Here is a 25245-nt window from a genome sequence, read left to right on the forward strand (position 1 = left end):
AACACACTGGAACCACACGTAAAGGCGAGGGCGACACTTCAGGAGGCTCTTGCAGATTTAAAGATGGTGGACATATGGAGGATTCAGCACCCTGGGGAGACGGTGGCAACGCACATAAACACAGCACACAGAAGCTGGTCTAGACTAGACTATTGGCTGGCCACACAGGAGGTAGTGTCATGGGTAACAAGCATAAAACATCTCCCACGGACGCTATCTAACCACAACCCGGTGATATTAGAGATTGATATACCGCGATATGCGCCTCCGCCATTTACATGGAGATTCAATGCGGTAGCCCTACGCGACCCAGTATATGCAGGCACCATACAGAAAGCAATAATAGACTATTTCGACCTAAATAGCCCCACAACTGAAGATCCGTGCCTATTGTGGGAAGCTTTTAAGGCCACATTGCGAGGGGTATGCATTAGCACGACCACGGGCATATTAAGAGACATCAGACAACAATTAAAAACGCGCGAGAGCGCCATACACGCACTAGAACAAAGATATACACAAACAGGGGATACGACAGTACAGGGGGAAATACAAGTTCTTCTAACAGAGCACCGACAATTTGCTGCAGATGAGCTTCAATATATCTACAAACGTACGACGGCTAGGAGATATGGTGAGGCGGGTCGACCAGGCAGGGCCCTAGCTGAGAAGATATGTGCTGGAAGGGCACCTCAACACATCACTGCTATTAGAACCCGTGCAGGACACATGACACATGACATACAAGGGATAATGGGTGAATTTATGGACACCTATGGCAAACTGTATGAGGCTCGCCCCTCGCTATCACAAGAGGAATTACTGTCTTACATGGCGGATGTAGAACTGGCATGGCTGTCTGAAGGCCATAGAGAATACCTGGCTCGCCCTATCACAGTAGAAGATGTAGTGGACACTATCAAACGTCTGCCAAATGGCAAAGCACCGGGGCCTGACGGCTTCACGATAGAGTTTTACAAAACGTTCGCGGACCTGTTAGCCCCACACTTAGTGAAACTATATGGAGAGGCACATGAGGCACAGACACTTCCGACATCCATGAGGGAGGCCTTATTGATTGCATTACTAAATCCGGGTAAAGAAGAGGAATACTGCGACTCGTACTGCCCGCTATCCCTCATAAATGTGGATACCAAAACTATAGCCAGCCTCCTTGCTGACAGACTTAAACCACTCATGCCGCTACTGATGAGGCCCGACCAATCTGGCTTCATACCGGAAAGGTCGACGACACATAACACGCGCACCTTATTTGCGCTAGCTCACTACCTGGCCCCTGAAGTAAAAGCTGTGGCTGTCCTATTGGATGCGGCCAAAGCATTCAACACAATAGATTGGCCCTTCTTAAATGCAGTGCTAGTACGTATGGGGTTTCCTCCGATCTTCATAGGATGGATCACGATGCTTTACGCAAATTTGTCAGCTCGCATGAGAGTGAACAAGCACATCTCAGAACCAATCGCAATATGTCGTGGAACTAGGCAGGGGTGCCCACTCTCCCCAATGCTTTTCGCTCTGGTGCTAGAACCTCTAGCATGCAAAATTCGACAACACCACCACTTCTCGGCCATACAACTACCGACACGCCCGATTCATATCTCGCTGTACGCGGATGATATGGTACTTTACGTAAAAAATCCAGAACAGCACCTAAACCCACTACTGCGCGAATATATCAAATTCGGCCAACATTCAGGACTCCAGATCAACTGGAATAAATCCCTCATACTGACATTAACAGACGGCACACACCCAACGGCCATGGGTTATCCACTGGAATGGCAGGAAGAACCGACCAAATACTTAGGAGTGTGGTTTCACAGGGACCCGGAACTTGTAATTCGGACCAATTATGGGAGGGCGATCTCAACATTAGACGACAAGATTAAAAGGTGGAATAAGCTACCGCTGTCGCTAGCAGACAGAATTGCAATTGTGAAAATGGTAATACTCCCCAAGTTCCTATACTTGTTTAATAATATCCCAATTAAGCCTCCTGCAGAGGTGTTCCGACATATCAAAAAACTGGTACTAAATCTAATTTGGGCGGGGAAACAAGCGAGATTGGACTTGCAAACGATGACACTGCCATACGCTAAAGGGGGTTTCAAAGTACCAGATCTCTATCTGTATTACTTATGCGCGCAAGCGCAATTTGCACACTACTGGTATCACGAGATTCCTTTTCTGACCCATGTGGCGGTGGAGGCGGGTGATGCAGACTCGGTTCCATTGACTAGCATACTGACACACAAACGTGGCAGATTACATGAAAGTGACATAAACCAGGTGAACACCACAACGGATGCATGGAGACGAATGGGAAAGGCGGCTAAACGCCTCCCGCTTTATGCACCTGCTCTCCCCCTAGCACATCATCCGGCGCTATCAGTTACACAAGAACGGATTGGGATGGATTTACTAAGAAATGTAGGCATAGATAAGATGGGGGATTTGTATAAAGAAGGAATCTATCAAACACTAGAAAAATTAGATTACATTAGCAACCCAACACTATTATTTAACTTTAACTACTATAGATTACAGAGAGCGATTAAAGAACACTTTCCCACATTTCCGGAGGAACCCAAGACCCTGTCTCCCTTGCAACTACTTCTCACCGCACCTACTGCCTCCCATCTAGTGTCCAAACTCTACACGAGCATACAAACCGACATTGGGGGAAACACAGAAAAGATGAGAGGTAAATGGAGTGATGACTTGGGAGATACGTTGTCAGATAAGGACTGGGAAACCACAAGCCTACTCACTGGCATGTTACCTGCAAATGGGAACCTGAGGATTATCCATTACAAATACATACACCAAATGAACTACACACCTCACAGGCTTCATAAATATGGGTTAAGGGACGACTCCAAATGTGTATGGTGTAAGCAAGAAAACGCGGACTTCATGCATTTAGCATGGCACTGTGGTTCTGTGGCTAAATACTGGGAACAAGTGACACGGGCCTTAAGCAACATGTTGGGGATATCACTAGAGTGTGAAGCCAAAATCTGCTTGTTAGGCATTGTACCACACCTGCGAGCGACACGGCGTAGGTTCTGTGTGGTAGCGCTTTTGATGGCAAAGAGGAGGGTCTCACTCCATTGGAATAGTAAGGTAGGGCCGAAGATGAAAAGCTGGCTGGAAGATTTGACGTACTGTTGTGACACACTGGCCACATATGAGGAGGAGCTACCGATTAGATCTCGCCCCAGGGACTATTGGATGTATTTGCGTGACTACTTACTAATGCACACACCGGAATGAACCGTATAGAGTGACCAGACATGATACGCGACGGAACACATACTGATGAGTAATACATATTTACCATAGGAAAGGAAGAATGTTGTGACACAGTGCTTGAAGTTACGGAATTATATGTTGTTTTTTGTTACAGGTTTATGGTACAATTTAAAAATATAAAATGTAAGACCATGGACATGCTCTGGAACGTGTACAGTTTCATTTCCTGATATAACTGCTTTAACATGAAACGCCGCCGGTCCTAACGATGTCGGCTGATGGGCTGTGTACAAATATCACTGTATTACATGAATTGCACCACTATGTGGCCGGCCTAATAAGGTTGTAGGCGCAAAATTGTATACTACTTCTGCAAAATGTGCAATAAACATCTTACGACAAAAAAATGTATGATGGGTCATTGACATTTGGACCGTAAAATGAAACAATAGTTAATTCTCTCCCGCCTATTTCAATCTGGGCTATAATCCATCACCTCGAATGATCCACAGATTTAATGATACCATTTACCCCAAGCCTAATTAGAATTGCCACCCCTCTATTGTGGGCAACCTGTTCTGAAGAGCAAAAGATCTCTATCCATCGATGTCTAGCGAAGACATTTTTACATTCAGGGTGACTCTGGTGAGTCTCCTGAAGAAGGACAATCTGTACAGCCGATTGTTCAAGATATTTAAAAACTAATCTTTGCCTACGTGAATACCTGAGTCCATTAACATTCCAGGATATAAATTTAATTAGGTTTCTCATATTTTCTATGAAAGCAATCGATTCCGGGGATCAACATTCCATAATATATAGAAGATATGATTTCTAAAACAAGTCCGAGATTTAGGATATTTTTTATGATTTTTTCCCACTGCTCCCACACCCGTGCTGTACTTCCCGCAGCAACCCCATAACCCACCCACCCCGGTGTATCCCCATTTCAGCCTTGGGAACCCCCCCTGGTTCTCTGGGCATAGCCCTATGAACGGGGTTCCCCCTGAAGCGATCAAAAACATTAATACAACAGTCCTACTCCCCCTCTCTGAAGAAGCCTGCAAAAGAATCATATTAAATAATCTACATTTTACAAAAGTAAGAAAGCGCTACATTAGGCGTTAAGTGGTGCCCCCAGGACACACCTCCCTAAACTATACCTCACTCTCGCCTCTGAGTTTATTGATTAGAGTATCCACTTCTGCAATCTGCCTCATGCTGTACATGTGGTTATTCCACATGACCCGCAGAAATGCCGGAAACCTAATTTGGGCCTTAGCTCCTAGTGATGTCAAAACCGTCATTCTTTTACCCATCTCCCACTGCTTTGTGGCAGTAATGTGGGATATATCAGACCTTATGGAGAATAAAAATGGGCTAGAAAAAGAGCTACATTTTATCTGGCCGACTTTCAAAGCAGAGGAGAGGATTTTTTCTTTTAGCGAGTATGTTAGGAAGTTTACTAAAATCTTTCTTGGTTTAGCTTTGGTAGGGTTTTTTTTATACGGATCCTGATGGACTCTCTGAGTATCGAGCGCCAGATCGATTTCTTGTGCATCCTGGAGGATTGTGTCCTTTAAGAGAAAGATCACAACATTTATTTAAATCCCCCCCCCTCCAAGTCTTCAGGAACGTTCAGTATTCTTACGTTATTTTTCCGGGCGTGATTTTCAAGACGTTCAATATTGTCCTCCAACTCCCTGTTCTGTTAGGCTAACTTCTCCACTTCAGCTGAAGAGCTTTGCAAAGCTTCCTTGATTTTTGGAATTTCAAGTTCCAAGACATCGGTTTACGAGATACTTCTTCCACTTTTTGTGCAAGGATTTCACATGAAGACTGGATAGCAGGTTGATTAGTTTCAGAGTTGGTGAATATTTTCCCAATGTCCTCCCTCAAAGCCATAAGTATATCAGTCAAGGATCCAACCCCCATCACAGGGGGCCCATCTTTTTGCAATGGCTCTGATGTAGTCACCAGGGGCGAAGTACCTGATGGAGGCAGAGGGAGTGAAGGGGTAAGAACCACAGTGTAATCAGCCAGAGGTGTGTCTCGTGGGGGATCAAGAGCATTCCTAAAAATAAACTGGTCTTCCAAAACCTCATACTTATTAGATATTCTGATGGCAGGATGGATAAGCACTGATTGATCTTCTGAGGTATCACCCGAGAAGGCCCAGGCATTACTAAGGAGATTTCCGGGAGAGGGAGGGGTTGACTATTCTCTTGACCCCCCAAGGTTTGCGCCTGGGGAATCTGTACATTCTGAGCCGACATGGTGGTTTTATTGTGTAGGCCCTTATCGGAAGAAGCGGATATAACTTTATAACAGGACTTCAGTGAGGGAGTAACTCTTACTTTCGAGGTTGAGATTTTTTTAGCCCTTCCCTTCCCTTTGCCACCTGTAGGTGTAGCCTCAATTACACCCTTGCCTTTGCGCTGCCTGGGCGAGGTGAAATGCGTAGGATATTATCAGCCTCTTCTTCCTCGAAATTGGCCACCCAATTCCGAAGAGTATATCTGCATACAGTTGCTTTGAGGGTACGCTGTGGCTGCGACTGCGGCAAAATGGGGGGCTGTGCTGAGACCTGCTATTGTTGTTTTCCATGCAGCTTTGTGCCCCCCGTTGAACAGTCCCCAATATCTCCTTTAATTCCCTTATATGCAGTTGAACAACAGGGGCACAGGCTGAGCTATCAAAAACACCGCCAAAAACACCCCCAGCACACTCAGCCGACCTGGTAGACCAAGGGGGCCCAGTTCCACCTGCCAAAGTCTCTGAGCCCAATCCCGAGCCTGAGCCTGAACCTGAGCTTTTTAAAGGTTTTAAGAGTTCAACTGAATACAATCTTGAACCAGGCGCAGTCCTGAGGGAAGGCCCAAAAAAACAACGATCCCCTCCTACCGTATGGCCTCTCTTGCAGGCAGTTGACTCCAGACGATTACACTTCTCCGCCTCTTCCTCTCCCTTGTATTCGCCAGTACTAACTCTGTAGGAAGCCCGGAGCCGGAGGCTAGGAGTACGCCTCCTCCACTCATGCGCGGCACCCAGAGCTCGAGGCGGGGAAAACCCTGGCAGCGTAGCACTGAACACTATTCATGTCTCTCGCGTCCCAACTCTGCCACATGGCAGGGGACTCAGCTCGGGACACAGCAGATGCCCAATATTAGCCCCTCACTCCAAGGAAAGCACGCCTGTAGGACGCCGCCAGCTCTCTGCCCATGCTCCAGAGAGACGCGAAAGCCGCACGTCTCCCGAGAGCCGCCCTCACCGCCCGAGCCTCCAGCAGAAATGGTCCGGGAAAGAGGATGCCAGTCAGTCAGTCAAATTTGCTTTATTCGAGATAAAAACTCATAAAAGCATAGTACATTTTAAAAAAACGTTTTGATCCACAATAAAAAAGAATGTATTTACAACCTCCAGTGCGTATCTGCTTTTTTCATAATACAAAAGAAGAGACAATATTTGCACGAGATAATAAAAGAATAAAAGCGTCTTGACTTCAATAGTATTAAAAAGGGACAATAAAACCAATCAGAAAATTCATATAAATATAAAAGCCAGTGAATGCCCGTATAATATAATCGGGTCAGTCCAATTGTCTGGGGGAATAAAAACTAGGAAGCATAGATTATTCTCAACAGTCCTACATTCACAATAGGAATTTCTTTCTGATGGACCATGACCACCCCAAAAAATTTAGCAACTGCCACAGAATTGACCGGTTCAGTGCTAGTGCAAATTATTCTTAGAGCCACCTTACTCTCCCTCGTGCCAAGCAATTTGCACATCGCTCTTAGCCAGACACGTCGGGGGGTTGAGTAGGCCCCGCAGACAAAGAAGAAATGGGCAATGGTCTCAATTTCATTGTTACAAGCCGGACAAACATTAGAATTAGCTTCAGCCCATCTCCCTGTTAAGAATCTGATTGGGAGCGACCCCACTCTGAGCTGGAAATAAAGTTTCCTATCCTCAGGCTTAGCTATAATGTCCCAATAGGGCTCTAGTGTCGGGGAGACTTTTGCCTCCAAAAAGCGACCTTCCAGGGAGGAGGGATCCGCATCGTTCCAGTTCCGGCAGGCTACCAAGTCCCAATACTTTGCTTTTATGATGTCTTTGGATGGGAACTGGGCTAGCTCTGGGTTCTCCCACAACCTCTTCATGCCCATTTTCTCTAGTAGTCTGCACAATTCCTTTAGCCAGCCTATCTTATGGAATTTGTCAATTTTAATTATTTCCAAAAAAAACAGCGCATAGTTAACAAGATCAGGAATAACCCAAATACGACGCCAATATAAAATGGGTCGTAATCTAGCCATGTCTGATAGGGCTTTCCTGGCTAGTTCATAGCGCAGTGGCTTCATGGGCGTAATTTTAGCGAGGGCAGTAAGATTTCGCAGAAATTTATTTTCCGCGAGTGTTAGTGAGGCTAAGTTGTCATAACCCCAAAGTTCAGCACCATAAAGTGCCGAGCTAAGGGCTTTTGCCTCATACACTTGAAGTGCAGGCAGTATTGGGTTGGTCAAAGATTTACTATGTTCAACACTTATAGCACCTGCATTTTGATGGAGTTTGAGGGGCGCCATTTCAATATGCTTCCCCCATTTTACGCCCTTTGCTATATGGATACCCAGGTAGACGAAGTCCGGTACCATCTCCACCTTCTGTCCATTCATGTAAAAATTCCCTTTGAAGCTGGCCTGTGGGTTGAATACCATCAGCTTTGTCTTGGTTACATTGACTTCGAGCCCATGATCCACACAAAAGCCCTCAAAAATCTTCAGGGCATGCTGGAGTCCACTAGGGGTTTTGGATATAATGAGCGTGTCGTCGGCAAATAATAAAATTGGCTTTTTCACACCGTCCAAGATGGGAGCATCTACGGATCCAGACAACATACGCTCCACTACACCATTGATATACAACGAGAAGAGCGTGGGGGCCATGGCACAGCCTTGGCGCACTCCCTGCTTTACCGGGAACTCAGCAGTAACTGTCAGGACTATGCCGACCCCCATTAAGAGACCTCTGTCAGTCCCAGCAGCAAGGGGGAGATTTCCTGGTTGGAGGCTGTTTCCACTTTGGGGTTCCCTGCAGAAATTAGCTCATGACCACTGTCGGTCGGAGGTGTAGCACGCCTCCGGCTTGTGCCACCATTTCGATGCGGTTAGCGTTCCAGCCTTTTTCAGCAGTCCGCCATTTCCTAATTCCGCACGTTCTATGTGGCGCACTTCAACTGTCCCTTTCCAGCAGTTAGACGCCCTGAGTTTTGGCTCCTGTCAATTCACCGCGTTTTTTCACAGTTTCCCTCAATTCCCAGTCAGCGTTCATAGAGACTCTGTTCCGGAACCCTAGGAGCGTGTTCACGTTCCGTTCCAGTGTATTCCTGCATTCCGGGCTGAGAGCCCCCTCCTCTCCGCGGCCTGAGTCTGGCTGTGCGGACTCGTTCTGACAAGCGCTCCTCTTCGGGGTTTCGTTCCGGTGGGCAAGTACCTCCCGCATTCCTCAGAATTGCGGTAAGAACATTTCATTCTCCAGACTTGCTAGTACTATCTCTGCCCAGTGCCTGTGGTCCAGTAACCTGCTTGAACGTCCAGTGAATTGTATTCCGAACTATCTCGATCCAGTTTGTGACAAGACTTTTGTGTTTCAATCTGTTCCTGAGATTCAACCAGTAAATGAGAGTATATATTATATGCATATGGTAATACTGTTGTCTACCACCTCTACTCTTCGTATCATTCTATCTACTACTCTACACAAGCAACAAGAGTTCCAACCCTCATATGACTTATTTGGACTCAGTAAGAGAGAAGCTAACTCCACACGATAACCAGGTATGATTGAGGAGAGTCGAGAGTATGAGAGTGTGTCGCCCATTATGTATTAGAACGTTAGTAATGTTCTGCTCCCTGTTGAAGGTGTTTCCCAGCCACTCCTTCCAGAGGTAGTTACGAAGACACCAGTGTGGAAGACTCTCTTTGTTGTTTGTTATCCACTTCCCCTTTCCCTTCCATTCCTGGGCTTGGAGCAATCCGGGTGCAGGGGTGTTTGGGAATTCGGAAATTAGCATCGTTGAAGGAAGCCGCTCGCTCCCACGGAGATCTGGATATTTCAGGTACTGCTTCTGACAGATTGAAGTGCCTGCTATTATCTTCCGTCTGGGCGAGATGGCTGAGGGATTGGATGTCAAAGCTTTGGCTTCAGTGTTAGAGGGACTACAGAAACAGTTGAGTGAGACGAGGGAGGAAGTTAGGAAATCTAACCAGGAGGCTAGTTATTTACGTCAGAGATTAGATGAACTAGCAGAGAGCCCACGCCCCAATTTCGGTAGTATAAAATCATCTGCCTTCGGTTCCGCTCCCTCCTCATCCTCCTCTACGGAGTTTACCACACAGGTGGTGCACGCAATGTCTCCTACCATCCCGCTGGCCCCGCCTGAGAGATTTCAGGGAGATCCCCACAAGGCCCAAATCTTCCTGACCCAGTGTTCCTTGCATTTCCTTTGTAAGCCCATTCTGTTTAAAGAGGACCAGTCTAAAGTGGCTTTTGTGCTGTCCTACCTGAGCGGAGATGCTGCAGCGTGGTCTTTGCCTTTGGTGGCAAGCAACGATCCAGTGTTGTATCAATTTGAAGAATTCAAAGCTGAGTTTTTGCGCATTTTTCGACCGAAGAAATGTCTCACAAACCACCGACAATGAACTATTAGAATTGAAGCAAGGGAATCGAGATTTGGTGGCTTATTTGGCACAATTCAATAAATTGATCGTCGAAACGAGTTGGCCCGAGGCTAAGCGGGCGACCATTTTCTACCGAGGCCTCAAGGATGAGTTGAAGGACGGTTTGGCGCAGATTCCTAAACGACCCACAGATGTGTCAGAACTCATAGATCTAGTATTGCAGATTGATCAGAGGCTTGCAGAAAGGCGAAGTGAACGTCGAAAGGATGTCCGCACTCTTCCGCCTCGATTTGATCGGTCTCGACCGGAGGTCGTAAAAAACTCTGAAGGCCAAAATCAGGAAGAGCCGATGCAGGTGGGAACTATTCGAGGCCCTCTTACGCAGGAGGAACGGGAAAAGAGACGACAAGGGCGATTGTGTATGTATTGTGGGCAATCGGGCCATTTTGTCAAGGAATGTCCGAAGAGATCAAAGGCAAGCTCGTGGGTAAAAGATCGGCTCCACCAGTAGACGGAGTTGCACTGGTGGGAGCGAGTGACGAGCCAACTCCCAAGCCACAACTTTTAGCTAATACCCTGCAATCCGCAGCCCCGCATCTGAATTTACAGTGTAGGATAGAGTTTGGGAAAACTCAGAAGGAGGAAGTTTCGGTGATGGTTGATTCGGGGGCAACCGGGAACTTCTGCGACATCCAGTTTGCCAAGACTATGGGAATACAGTTCGAGAAGAAGCCCAGACCGGAACCGGTGCGAGCAGTGGATGGCACCCAGTTGTCGTTGGGACCAATTGCTTATGATACTGAATTGATGACAGTGGTGGGACCCGGTGAGCACCGAAGCTTCATTCGATTTAATCTCATAGATGCCCCTCAGTTCCAACTCATACTGGGGTTGCCCTGGCTCACCGAGCACAACCCGCAGATCGATTGGTCACAGCGTTCTGTGAAGATGAATTCCGAATTTTGTTCTGAGCATTGTTTCCAGTTGATTCCAGAGAGCCCAAGTTCCACGATGTCACAAAACCTGGCCAATCAGGTTCAAATGGTGTGTGCTTTGGAGGCCCCAGAGATTCCCGAGGAATATCAGGACCTTAAAGAGGTGTTTAATGAGAAGGAAGCTAAGAAATTGCCACCTCACCGAGAATATGACTGTCGGATCGAATTGGAACCTGGAGTGTCTTTACCATGCAGTAGAATCTATGCACTGTCGGAACCAGAGAATCTCCATTTGAAGGACTATATTGAACAAAATCTTGCCAATGGGTTCATCCGCCCCTCTCAGTCTCCAGTTTCCTCCCCCCTCTTCTTCATTCCGAAGAAGGATGGGACTTTGAGAACTTGCATTGATTATCGGGCATTGAACCTGGCCACCAAGAAGAACCGTTATCCTCTGCCCCTCATTTCGGAACTCCTGGATCAGGTCAAGGATGCCAGGGTGTACACAAAATTGGATTTACGGGGGGCCTATCATTTGGTGCGCATGGCCGAAGGAGAGGGGTGGAAAACTGCCTTTCGAACCAGGTTTGGTTTGTATGAATACCAAGTGATGCCCTTTGGGCTCTGTAACGCCCCCGCTGCGTTCCAGCATTTTGTAAACGACGTGCTTCGGGAGTGTCTGGACCGTTTCGCAGTGGTCTACATTGATGACATCCTTATTTATTCCAACAGTTTAGAGGAACATGTTCATCATGTGCGAGCCATCTTGAAACGCCTGCTGGAGAACCACCTGTTCGTCAAACTGGAGAAATGTGTCTTTCACTCTTCCCGAGTGGAGTTTTTGGGCTTTGTTTTGTCTCCGGAAGGAGTATCCATGGATGACTCTAAGTTGCAGGCGATCAAATCTTGGCCGGCGCCCAGATCTGTAAAGGAGATCCAAAGTTTCCTGGGATTCGCCAATTTTTATAGACGCTTCATTTTGAATTTCTCAGAGAAGGTGAGCCCAATTACTAGGCTGTTAAAGAAAAATATACGATTCGCCTGGGAACGAGAATCAGAGGAGGCGTTTCAGCAATTAAAAGAAGCCTTCGTGACAGCCCCAGTACTGCAACACCCTAATTTGAGTGAGCCCTTTTTCATTGAGGCCGACGCATCCAATTTGGCCATTGGAGGAATCCTGTCACAGCGCCAGAAGAACACTGGTCAGCTTCATCCAGTGGCATACCATTCTCGCAAGCTTACGCCGGCGGAGATAAACTACTCCATCGCTGATAAGGAGCTTTTGGCCGTCAAAGAGGCATTCAAGGTCTGGAGGCACTATTTGTTGGGAGCGAAACATGTAGTCACTGTCTTCACCGATCGCTCTTCTTTGCAGATTACGATTTTGTCCTCACATACAAGCCCGGATCCTCCAATGGAAAGGCGGATGCCCTTTCACGTCTGAGTATGGGTGAGGAAATCAAAACCAAGACGGAAGGATTTATCATTCCTGAGGAAAAGATAGTGGCCATAGCTGTTGAAGACGATTTGGAGACCCGAATTAAGGAAGAGTTTGCCAAGACCGACTATTCTGATTGGGAGTCAGGCGGTCCCGATCGCAGTGTGAGGAATCAAAAACCCATTTGGCAAGAAAAGATGTTTGTTCCCAGTGAGAAATTGCAAACTGAAGTCATTCGGCATTTTCACGACCACCCGCTAGCAGGCCATCGAGGAGCTAAGAAGACCTTGGACTTAATCAAGAGAATCTTCAGTTGGCCTGGCATGGACGCTCAGGTGAGGCAGTACATTGCCACTTGTGAGCCTTGTGTTAAGGGCAAGAGTATGAGGCAGTCCCCACAGGGCCTTTTGATGCCGTTGCCTATATCCCCGTCTCCCTGGCATTCAGTCTCCATGGACTTCATAGTAGACCTGCCTTCTAGCCAAGGGTATTCAGTCATTTGGGTGGTGGTGGATATGTTTACCAAGATGAGCCACTTTGTTCCCTTGAGGTCCCTCCCCACAGCCTCTCAGTTAGCTACTCTGTTTGTGGAGCACATTGTAAAATTGCATGGGGTTCCTAAGGTGGTTATTTCCGATCGAGGGCCTCAGTTTGTCTCTCGATTTTGGAAGGCTTTCCTCAAGGGTCTAGGAGTGGACTCTCGTTTGTCCACCAGTTTCCACCCAGAAACGGATGGACAGACCGAGCGAGTGAATCAGGACTTGGAACAATATCTCCGATTGTATTTGATGGATCAGGAGGGAGAATGGCCCTCATTGTTGAGTACGGCAGAGTTCGCGTACAACAATGCAGTCCATTCGTCTACTGGATTGTCCCCCTTTTACCTGAACTCAGGTCGGCATCCCAATATGCTAGTGGGTCGGGTAGACGTGGAGGTCCCAGCAGCGGGAGAGGTGATACAAGAGTTACAGAAATCCTATCAGGTAGCCTCTTCCAATCTCCAGAAGGCCAAGGATGCTTACAAAGTACAGGCAGACAAGAAGAGAAAGGAGAGTCCCGTGTATGAATCTGGAGATAAGGTGTGGATTTCCACTAGACACATGCGGTTGAGAGGAAATCGAAAATTCCAACCTAGATTTGTAGGTCCCTACCCTGTGGTGCGAATGATTAATCCGGTGAGTGTGCGGGTGGCTCTTCCCAAGTCATTGAAGATCCATCCAACGTTTCACGTGTCATTGATTAAAACAAACCCACCGAACTTCAGGTGTGTCCAACCACCAGCTCCAGTTCAAGTTCAGAGTTCAGAAGAATTCGAAGTTAAGAGAATCCTAGACTCCAAACTCAAGAAAGGGAAGATCTTTTACCTCGTGGACTGGAAGGGTTATGGTCCCGAGGAAAGGTCGTGGGAACCCAGCAGTAATGTTCATGCCCCAAGATTGGTCAGCGAATTCCACAAGGTTCACCCCCAAAAACCCAGGGAGGGGGCTTTGGTGGGGGGTACTGTCAGGACTATGCCGACCCCCATTAAGAGACCTCTGTCAGTCCCAGCAGCAAGGGGGAGATTTCCTGGTTGGAGGCTGTTTCCACTTTGGGGTTCCCTGCAGAAATTAGCTCATGACCACTGTCGGTCGGAGGTGTAGCACGCCTCCGGCTTGTGCCACCATTTCGATGCGGTTAGCGTTCCAGCCTTTTTCAGCAGTCCGCCATTTCCTAATTCCGCACGTTCTATGTGGCGCACTTCAACTGTCCCTTTCCAGCAGTTAGACGCCCTGAGTTTTGGCTCCTGTCAATTCACCGCGTTTTTTCACAGTTTCCCTCAATTCCCAGTCAGCGTTCATAGAGACTCTGTTCCGGAACCCTAGGAGCGTGTTCACGTTCCGTTCCAGTGTATTCCTGCATTCCGGGCTGAGAGCCCCCTCCTCTCCGCGGCCTGAGTCTGGCTGTGCGGACTCGTTCTGACAAGCGCTCCTCTTCGGGGTTTCGTTCCGGTGGGCAAGTACCTCCCGCATTCCTCAGAATTGCGGTAAGAACATTTCATTCTCCAGACTTGCTAGTACTATCTCTGCCCAGTGCCTGTGGTCCAGTAACCTGCTTGAACGTCCAGTGAATTGTATTCCGAACTATCTCGATCCAGTTTGTGACAAGACTTTTGTGTTTCAATCTGTTCCTGAGATTCAACCAGTAAATGAGAGTATATATTATATGCATATGGTAATACTGTTGTCTACCACCTCTACTCTTCGTATCATTCTATCTACTACTCTACACAAGCAACAAGAGTTCCAACCCTCATATGACTTATTTGGACTCAGTAAGAGAGAAGCTAACTCCACACGATAACCAGGTATGATTGAGGAGAGTCGAGAGTATGAGAGTGTGTCGCCCATTATGTATTAGAACGTTAGTAATGTTCTGCTCCCTGTTGCAGGTGTTTCCCAGCCACTCCTTCCAGAGGTAGTTACGAAGACACCAGTGTGGAAGACTCTCTTTGTTGTTTGTTATCCACTTCCCCTTTCCCTTCCATTCCTGGGCTTGGAGCAATCCGGGTGCAGGGGTGTTTGGGAATTCGGAAATTAGCATCGTTGAAGGAAGCCGCTCGCTCCCACGGAGATCTGGATATTTCAGGTACTGCTTCTGACAGTAACTTGCCCGTGCCTCCCCCACTGTATTTTGGCATAGTTTGACTCATGCAGTCTCATTGCTAGTGAGAGGATTTCCAGCGGCATACCCATCTCTGCTAGCACTTTCCACAACTGGGTCCGTGGGACTAAGTCGAAAGCTGCACGCAGGTGAATGAAAGCAGCATAGAGGCTGCCTTTCCCTAGCTGTACTGTCTTCCAATGTAGTAAGGTAAACCGGAATATCTGGTCTACGGTGCTAGTTAGCTTACGAAAGCCAGCTTGGAAAGAAGACAAAATATTGTTTTCTTCAACCCAGACCATGATTTTCGCTAGGGTCATTTTTCCTATCACTTTTTGTACCGTGTCTATTAGGCTAATGGGCCTATAGTTCCCGGTGAGAGTTTTGTCCCCTTTCTTGTACACCGGGACTATTACAGCCCCTTGCCAAGACTTTGGTACCGGTGCTCCTACCGCCACAGCATTGGCCAGCTCCATTATGTACCTGCCCCAACGAGTTTTATCGTGAAGGAAAACATCCACCTTCCCCCATGAGACTGAATCCAGAGCTACTGCTACATCTGCGTTATTAAAAGGAGGGGCTAGATATATAACAGTGTCCACACAATCTCTAGTCATGTCCTCAGGGCGGCATGCATATTGGGGCCCAAAATATTCCAACCAACTGCTCTGGGAGACATGGTTTGATGGTGGTTCTGGGAGACCTCCGTTCCCCCATTTGACGATACTCCAGAATAATCTAGAATCCTTAGCAGTACTAGCAGCTTTAAGGTCTTGCCAATGCTGTTCATCCCATTGCTTCTTGGCCGTATGTATGCTAACCTTATATTTCTGTCTTGCTTCCCTGACTGCAGTTAAGTCTCTATTCTTAATTGCCGTTCCTAGAGAAGTTCTTGCCATCCTGCAAGCCTCGTTATACCACCCCGTTCACTTAGGGTGGTTGTTCTTACCTGTGTGGTAAGGAACTACCTTGTAGAAATGCCCCCTTACCGTTTCAAATAATTTTTCGTGCAAATTGGTCATTTCTTTCAGGTCATTTCCACTCTCAGATCCCATCCTCAATATGGTTTCCATACCAGAAATAGTTTTGTCTAAATCATCACCAATGCTCTCTAGCACCTCACTCTTCATCACAATTTGAGGCCACTTAACCCTCCTCATGTCATTCGCTGGGATGATCTCAACTAGAGCCTCCTCAACGTTTTTTTGTCCCTCGTTGCCCCCTCCCATAGGAGGTGAGTGATGCATGATCACTCTCCTGCCTACTGACCGCCTTTATGTCACTCATCAGATGCCAGATTGCCAAATTACAGATAGCATAATCTATCCTACTTTCCGAGCGGCCATTGTCGAAAGTATTAGCACCATGGCTGTCACTCGCCGTTCTTCCATTTAATGCTCTAAGCCCCTTTTCACTACATAGTGCATTAATCTGAATTATGCTTGCTGTCCATTTGCTTACAGGCTTTAAATTCAGTTTAGGGATTCTCCACTCAGAGTCCAGGTCATCGCCGGACTGCCAGTCATCTACTGAGAGAGGCTCGAAGGTCATATTCAGGTCCCCTGCGATTAGTATATTGTTCTTGCTTGGTTGGGCACCAATCAGATGGTCTAGGGCTGCCAAAACCTGGGATTTCCCTCCACCTGAAACTCTTGCATACAAGTTGTAAATGTCTCAGGTGTCCCCTAGAGCAGTGGTTCCCAAACTTTTGACTCCCGAGGACCCCCATTGAGTCACCACTGGAAGCCAGGGACCCCCAAGCAATTTGTATGAGTTAAATTTCAAATATTAAAACAGTAATTCGAAAAAAATAGAAACGTGTGCACATAAGACAAATACTAAAAGCACTAAGGGGCAGATTTATGAAGGCCTTGCGCCGCCGGTGCGTCACTTTCTCCCATGTTAAAAATGACGCGCCGGCGGCGCAAGGCCTTCATAAATCTGCCCCTAAGGATTTTGGGGCCAGATGTACGAACATTTCATTTAGCGCCTCGCAATTGGCAACACAGTGCGAGTGGCAAATTGCGAGTCGCTAAATGAAATGTACAACAGTGTGTTTAACACTGTTTGGGATTCCCAATGGGGTCGCAAATTGCAAGGTTCATTAATAATAATGAGCCTCTCGCAATTTGCGAACCCATTGAGAATGCCATCCCTCCCAGGTATAGTGGCCTGCTGGGCTCTGCAGGCCACAATGTCTGGGGCTGCTTTTCAATAAAGCAGTTTAAGAAAAAAATGCAGCCCGTTTACAATGCATTAAAAAAAAAAATGAAGCGTTTTCGTTTCATTTTCTTCCCATTTGCGAATGCATTACCATCTACTTGGAAGTAGATGGTAATTGCGAGTGTTTTTTGACCGCAAAACATTTGTACATGGTTTTGAGACTCGCTATTTGGAAGGGAATGCCCCTTCCAAATAGCAAGTTGCAAAACATATTTAGCGAGTAGCAAACAAATTGCGACTCGCAAAATAGGCAATGTACATGGCCCAATAGGTTTTTGCATGCACAAACGGGTTCGCAAACCCGTTCACGCATATAAAAACGGATCGTACATCTAGCCATTAGTATTTTATATTGAAGTAATAGCCCCTCTGTTACATGTATTTCATTTTATTTTATAGCATCTCTCATACCATTGTAGGATGTGAGAGCACTTTACATCACACACATATAGAGACATTGAATCATACATTTAAATCAGTGTGTATATAAAATGTTTAAAGAGTGCTTGGTCTGGAAAAGCACAAACTCAGGATTCAGAACAGAACACAGTGGCTAGCACTGACTTAAACATTAAAAATGTATTTCCACCCAAATAAAACTTTCTAGCAGCATCAGGATAATGAATAACTGGGAAAAAAACATAAGTTACTAACTGGTACCATGCAGTTTGCAAGCAGCTCTTTGATGACAGTTTATAGGTCCCTCTGCTACATTACGATTGTCGCTTATGAAGTGCACAGTTAAGAAAGAATCTCTGTGACAAGAGCAGTAACCACGAACCTATGCACTTAAAATACTGCTTTTTAAAATGCATGTTACACGTTCTTTGCAGTAGGCACATTAACCCTCTGTGCTACATTAGTTAAGTTAAAGCTGCCACTGAACAAAACTCCACTCACGCTCCAGCAGGTAGATTAATCACTGGTATTATTTTGACACTTTTATTGTTGCTGGAAACCTGCTAATTATACAGGAAACTTTTCTGCGCTTTTACAACTGTTTCCTAAGGACCCCCTGGGAATGTGTCTCGGACCCTGGGGGTCCGCGGACCACAGTTTGGAAAACAGTGCACTAGAGCCATGTTTAGCCTAATCAGCTGAATATCATTATTACCCGTTGGGAGCTCTACTACTCTATCAAAGAGTACTCGTCGGGCCCAGATAGTTAGCCCCCTTTTCGGCCGGCCCTTGGGGCCCTTAAGTGCTAGCACAGAAAAACTCAGGAAACCCAAAAGGTGCAGGGACTCACAGGCCCAGGTCTCTTGGAAGATGCAAACATCGAATCCATATATAATGGAGACCCATTCTGGTGAAAGCATTCTAGAGCCCAATCCGGCTATATTCCAGGATACTATACTACCTCCAGCCCTGCTGGCTTCACACAACATTGGCGGAGGAGCTTGATCCTGCTCACTTGGGCCATTTACACTTGGGGAATCCAGACCTCTGACTACCCCTGGAATAGAATCACCAGGTCCCTTCTCGATGATAACACTGGGTACCTCTGCCATCTCTGGGCAAGATCCTGGCAGACCCAAGTATTCAATCCCCTCTTCCCTACTACAGTTTGTTTGGTGGTCGCTATCTCCATACCCCTGGTGCTCTTATGGACATTTTGCCCTTCCCCTTGTTGGGTAGTCAATCAATGGAATTGAGTCTGGACCTGTTGTACTCCTGCCTATTTCCCTTTGCAGACATAGCCGGAATAAGCGAGAATGGAAGGGGAGGCATCTTTCTCAACTGTATGCCTGAGTGAACAGGGGGACTTGATCTGAATTCTAGCTGAAACAAATTCTCGGCTAGGGTATCGGAGGACAAAGTTAGCTCTATGACATCGTGAGTAACCCCAGGGTGGCTCATTCTCCTTACTTTGGCTATGTTGTCCCTAATAACCGATCGGCACCCTCTGACATGCCGTAACCAATGGATGGCCTTGTTCGTCAGGGAGTCTGCCCCTTCCCTAGCGCAATCAGGCCTCCTTTGGGACTTAGGCACATTAGTCATAAATATAATGTTTGTAGCGAAATTACCCTTTATAAAGAGGAAAGAGGATGCCTTCACTGCCCTCGATCAAGCAAAAATGCAGGGAGGATTTTCACTGTTGTTTTATTAGCATAGAATTCAAGATGAAAATAAAAATTTGCAGAGCCTCATCAAGGGTCAAAAGCCGAAACGGCAGAGATGCGCTTCAGAGGGGAACACGTCCGAGACGGTTCCGCTCCGGGCCACCATGTTTCCCGAACTCCGCACTGTGCCTGTTCTGTGTGTAATCACAACTAGAGCCAGGGTGTAACCTTGAGGATGAAATTCTTTCTGCCAGATGTGGACTGTCAAAATTTGCAATAACACAATCCCCCAATAGAGATATATGAGAGCTACCAATCCACTTCACTCTTCGCACCATAATAAGATTTCTTTCAACCCTTGATCCCAAATGTGTTTGTGTGATCGCCAGTATAAAACTTTATTCTTTAACTGGGAGAAGTCCTCCTTCCTGCCCCTTGGAAGAGTTGGCACATTCCCCAATACCACAACGTAAGAGGTGGATTCCGCGGGCAGATGTATTACTGGAAGTTCTAAAGGACGGACTTCCCCTCCCCTCGTGGGCCATGCCCCTGTTAGATTAATCCCTGTCAGGAGCTGGGGCTGTGGCTGCAGTGACGAGCTGCTACTTGGGTGAAGAGATCCTCTCTGTGTCTGTGGTGCATGACTTTCAATGTCTTGTCTGCCCTGCCTCTGTGTTTGACTGCTATCGGAAACTTACCAGGATAGAAGGATCTGGTGCAGAAAGATGCACAGGTTGAGCGGCTATGCCTGCATTCTGTGCTGTTATCGAGGAACGCATCAGGTCCAATAAACTCTTTTCAATCGCCGTTAGTCGTTGAAATAACGGTGCCACCTAAGAGACCAACATAACCTCCATCGTTACCCTGAGGGATTCCAGAGCACCCATCATATCAAGGTTAGGCAGTATGGATATAGCTGGTGGTTGAGTTTTAGGCGGCATGGTAGGTTTTAGTTTTTTTTTTTTGCGGAGCCCCCCCCCCCATAGTTTGTGATTTCTGTTTTGTGCTTGTAGTCATCCCTTGACTCCCAACGTGATCAATGGGGAATTCCCCTGTGTGGAGTCAACGGGTCGGGAAGTGGGCATACAGGGGATAGGTACCCCCCTAACTGGTTTAGTTTATAGTTAATACCCCCCTGATTATTGATTTTAACTGTTGAGCTGTGAGAAAGGAGGTGACCCCACAACAATCACACATTTGTATGATATCTGTGGTATTTGGGGGGGCATTGTCCATGCTAGTCTGTAACTCAGGTATGTCTGTGTGCAAGACAGTCGTATAAGCAACCGGTTACCTAGAAAGACGTTGATTAACTAACTCGATCTCCTTATCCAATACAGCTGCGGCCCGTTGGAGAACCAAGTCCATGGTGGCTACTGGGATGATAGCGCCTCCTGGGGTTAATGTCGCTTTGCGTCTAACCATGACAGGTTCGATGCTGGCTGGTGCTGGCTGGTGCCAGGCGATGATATTACTCAGGCGGGATATCGAGTGGGAGATGAAATGAGATGACAATCAAACAAAACTGGCAAACTGTACCAGCAGCGGTACTCCCTAACACTAGGCTAGAGGGACAAGCGTCAATAAGTAACCCAACAGGTATGTAATGTAATAGTCAAAAACAAATAAAGGGCTAGACAAGCGCCTTCCTACCTTCTCCTTATACAATGGAGCTGCTACTTGCGGGCACGTGAAGTGCAGGAATGATCAAAGTTACTCAGTGATGCTCCTCTGGGGAGTGTATGGCAGGAAGTTGAAGACAAGCCAAAATAGTGGGCCCAGTTTGGACGGGCGCAGACGGGCCCGCCCTTGGCACTGAGGGAGCCGTCCGCCGCCTATGAAGCACCACCTGGCACGAGCGGTACAAGTTGGCGCCTCCTGGAGCAGAGAATGCTGGGAGATGTGGTTCCGCTATGCCTCCCGGTATCGCTTGTGGCTCTATGCGGTCCGAAGGTGCTCCTGTGCTCTCCTGCAAACTACTGCTGCTGCCGCCAACAAGGAAAGGCTCCCGCGCCTAAGAAGCGCCGCCTGGCATGAGCGGTACGCGTTGGCGCCTCCTGATGCGGAGAATGCAGGGGGGGGTTACGCTATGCCTCCTGGTGCCTCCCGGTATCGCGTGTGGCTCTATGCGGTCCAAAGGTGCTCCTGTGCTCTCCTGCGAACTACTGCTGCTGCCGCCAACAAGGAAAAGGCCTCAATAAACTACTTTAAATTTGCTGACCCATTCCTGAGTGAGCCTTCTTGTTTGCTGACACGGGCCGGCATTGAAGGAACACACGCCATCTTGGGGGTGGTGGAAGGGGAGCGTTCCAGCTGCCTGGCCCCTCCCTCCCCCTGGTGAGTACTTAAACCACCACTAAACCCCCATAGCGCTTAATGCAGTAGACTCTGTCCTCTTGAGGCGAAAAGCCGGGAGGTGCAGAGCACGTTTGTTTTTTTAAAAGTGTGTGTCTGGCTGAAGGTCGATCTAGGACTGAAAGCATTTAAAAATATTGGAAATTAATTTTACCTGTGCACGAGTGACTCCCACTGCCCACAGACCTCTGCTGGTCCCCCACAGCCGATTCACGGGCTGACACGGGCCAGCATTGAAGGAACACACGCCATCTTGGGGGTGGTCCCTCCCTCCCTTGTCTACATCCGTTACAAATGCCTGACCTCCGCCGTAGGCGCAGCGGACGGGCGCAGCGGGCGCGCCAAAGGCAAGCCCGTCTGTGCCCGTCCGTGACCGACCGGGGCCAGGGGCAGGAACCCCTGGGGGTCTTATGTTCCGGAAATACTATAGCTCCCTGGAACTTAGAAACCTGTGTCCTCCCACTGACAATATATGCCGGCATAGTATAAACATTAATCATGGAGACAAAACATGTGCTCATTGCCCTTTCATTCTCAACAGACAACTAGGATCGAGACACAAGGGTAGAATATTGAATCTTGCCCTGCTCAACTGCCGGTCTCTAGGGAAACACAAGCTAGAATTATGCGAGCATCTGACGGATCATCAGGTAGACGCACTATTCCTTACGGAGACGTGGCTACACTCTGCGTCTGCACCAGATGTACTGGCCGCGCTTCCACCAGGATATGATATCAAGAGAGTTGACAGGAGGAAGGGGAAAGGGGGGATCGCGATTATACATAAGCATGAGCTGACTTGCACTCTAGAAGAGAGGTGCATTGGAAAAAGCGAGACAGGTTTCTTTTCCCTAGCAGTGCCCCATGGATACAGTTTCCAGGGATTTTTAATATATCGTCCACCGGGACCTGTAGCCAGCTTTCCCACTCAACTGATGGACACTCTCACATTCTCTGCTCTCACTCATGAGAGACTCCTCCTCTTAGGGGACTTAAACTATCATTTTGAGGACCCCCTAAACAACGTAGCGCAGGAACTCAGACAGGAATTAGAAGGCATACAGATGCTGCTAAAATGAGATATGCCCACTCATTGCCAGGGCCATCTCTTGGACCCTATCTACGCCAACTTGAATACTCTGACCGTAGCACCCCCAACGCCTGTCATCTGGTCTGACCATTTTTTAGTCCCATTTCGGGTAACGGTCCCGGAAAACGGACTTCAGAATGGGAAAACCACTACTAATAAATGCAGGAAATGGGCCAAATTTTGCCCAGAGGAATTTAATAAAATAATAAAATCGGAAGGCCCGATTGAGGTTGAGGAAATTGATTCTGCCTGCGAAATATTAGACCTACGAATCCAAAAAGCGCTAGATCACACAGCCCCATGGACTCGGAATGCGCCAGTAAGGAAATCTAAATCTGCCCCCTGGTTCGATACTGAACTGCGAGAACTAAAAGCCTCATGCAAAAATCTAGAGAGGAAATGGCGTAGGTCATATTCTGAGACAGACAGAGCCGAATATAAGAAAGGCTTAAAAGAATATCATGCCACCATCCACAAAACGAAGAGAACCTATTCCTGCACCAGAATTAAGAACGCAAACAATTCCATGAAGGAAATGCTCCTAGTATACAGGGAACTATCTGACCTTACCCCTCTGACAGCCCCGATAGACGGATCAGTCAGAGCTTGCAATCAAATAGCAGAGTTTTTTGCTAGCAAAGTGGATAAAATCTATACGGCGTTTCCGGAGTCAGCTAGAGTAGGGGGTGGGAGAACGGAAACGCCCCCTACTATACAAAACAACAACTGCCTCTCGGCATTTTTAGTGCCCTCACGGGAATCAATATGCCATATAGCAGGCAGCATTAAATCAGGATCACCTAATGACCCAGCCCCACCAAAAAAACTCCATGGTAGCCTAACCACTCTGGAACCATACATCACTCATTTACTCACTCTCTCATTTGCATCAGGACAAGTACCTGCTGCCTGGAAGAAAGCAATAGTCCTCCCTTTGAGGAAAAAGCCCAACATCAGTCTTGCAAAACTGGACATCTTGCGACCTATTTCCCTTCTCCCCTACTTTGCTAAAATTGCGGAGAAAGCAGTAAATCAACAACTGTCTGCATTCGCAGAGACCAATGGTCTGCTTCACCCCTCTCAGTCGGGATTCCGTGCTTTACACTCCACGGAGTCGGCCCTACTGGCCTTAACGGAAACTCTACGGAGCTACGTAGATGAAGGTCAGACAGCGGCACTCATTATGTTGGACCTCAGTGCCGCTTTCGACACTGTGGCGCATCACACACTGCTGCAGTGTCTCAGAAAGGGAGGAGTAAGAGGCAAAGTATGGGAGTGGCTGGAATCATTCCTTACAGGCCGCAGTTTCCAGGTTCCACCAGGACAGTTGAGGTCGAATGAAATGATACTCAAGCAGGGAGTTCCACAAGGCTCCAGTCTCAGCCCCACCTTATTTAATTTGTATGTGGCCCCGATTGGAGCGATCACAGACAAATTCGGGGTTGAGACAGTGTCATACGCAGACGACACGCAATTGATCGTGTCGCTCACGCAACCAGAAGAACAATGCGCTGCTAATTTTAAGAGCTGCATGCGAGAACTGGCCAAATGGATGACGGACAACTGTCTCCGTCTTAACAGAAATAAAACAGAGGTACTGATCATAGGCAAAACCCCATCAGTATGGACCTCAGCGTGGTGGCCAGACGAGCTGGGTGAACTACCCACACCCAGCAATCTAGTGAAAAACATAGGAGTCTGGCTGGACAAAAATCTATCCTTTGACCACCAGACCAAACAAGTGGCAGGCACGTGCTTTGGCATACTACGGGTCCTTAGAAAAACATTGGACCTTATGCCTACGCCGGTGCACCTAACCTAGTCCATGTACTGATAACATCCAGGCTGGACTACGGAAACGTACTATATCTAGGAGCCAACGAAAAGTGCGTCACTAGACTGCAGCGCATACAAAATGCGACGGCCCGCCTGATCCTTCAACTGCCCAGAATGGCATCTTCACAAAAGGCTCTAAAAACACTTCACTGGCTCCCTATTAGGGAACGGGTGAGGTTTAAGGCCCTGTGCATAGGATTTTCCCGTGTCTAAACGGGAAAGGCCCTAGGTACTTGCTCAACTATCTTAAGCGGTATGAACCCACACGCCAATTGAGATCATGGAGCACGGGACTGAAGCAGGTCCCAAAGGTAAAAAGAGTAAGAATGGGTGGAAAATCCTTTAGAGTCTCGACCGCTAAGCTGTGGAACAAGCTGCCAGAGAAGATGCGACTGGAAACATCTGAGCTGACTTTCCGCAAAGAACTGAAAACAATCCTGTTTCCCAACACTTAAGGCCTCATATAGGGCTTCGAGCCGCAACCAGAGTCCCACGACTAAGGAAACAAACAGCAGCTTCTAGCGCAGGGACACACCAGCAGGTGTAACCAAGCGCTTTATAAAATTTATAATAATAATAATAATAATAATTTATAATAATAATAATATTGTTGTGAATGTATTTATACAGTTTATTGGGGTGAATTGTAAATTTTTCAGTGATGTAATGTATTTATTTTTACTTTAAACATGTCTATAAAATGTGC

At 47.3% G+C, this 25245-nt stretch overlaps 1 protein-coding gene across 1 annotated transcript in view; it reads right to left on the bottom strand.

Annotated features, from left to right (window-relative positions):
- Positions 1–25245, bottom strand: part of A4GNT (alpha-1,4-N-acetylglucosaminyltransferase) — a 176068-nt gene that overhangs the window by 68281 nt on the left and 82542 nt on the right. The window lies entirely within an intron of this gene.

This window comes from Lissotriton helveticus, chromosome 11, assembly GCF_964261635.1.
Source record: "Lissotriton helveticus chromosome 11, aLisHel1.1, whole genome shotgun sequence".
In the NCBI taxonomy this organism is placed as follows: Eukaryota; Metazoa; Chordata; class Amphibia; order Caudata; family Salamandridae; genus Lissotriton; species Lissotriton helveticus.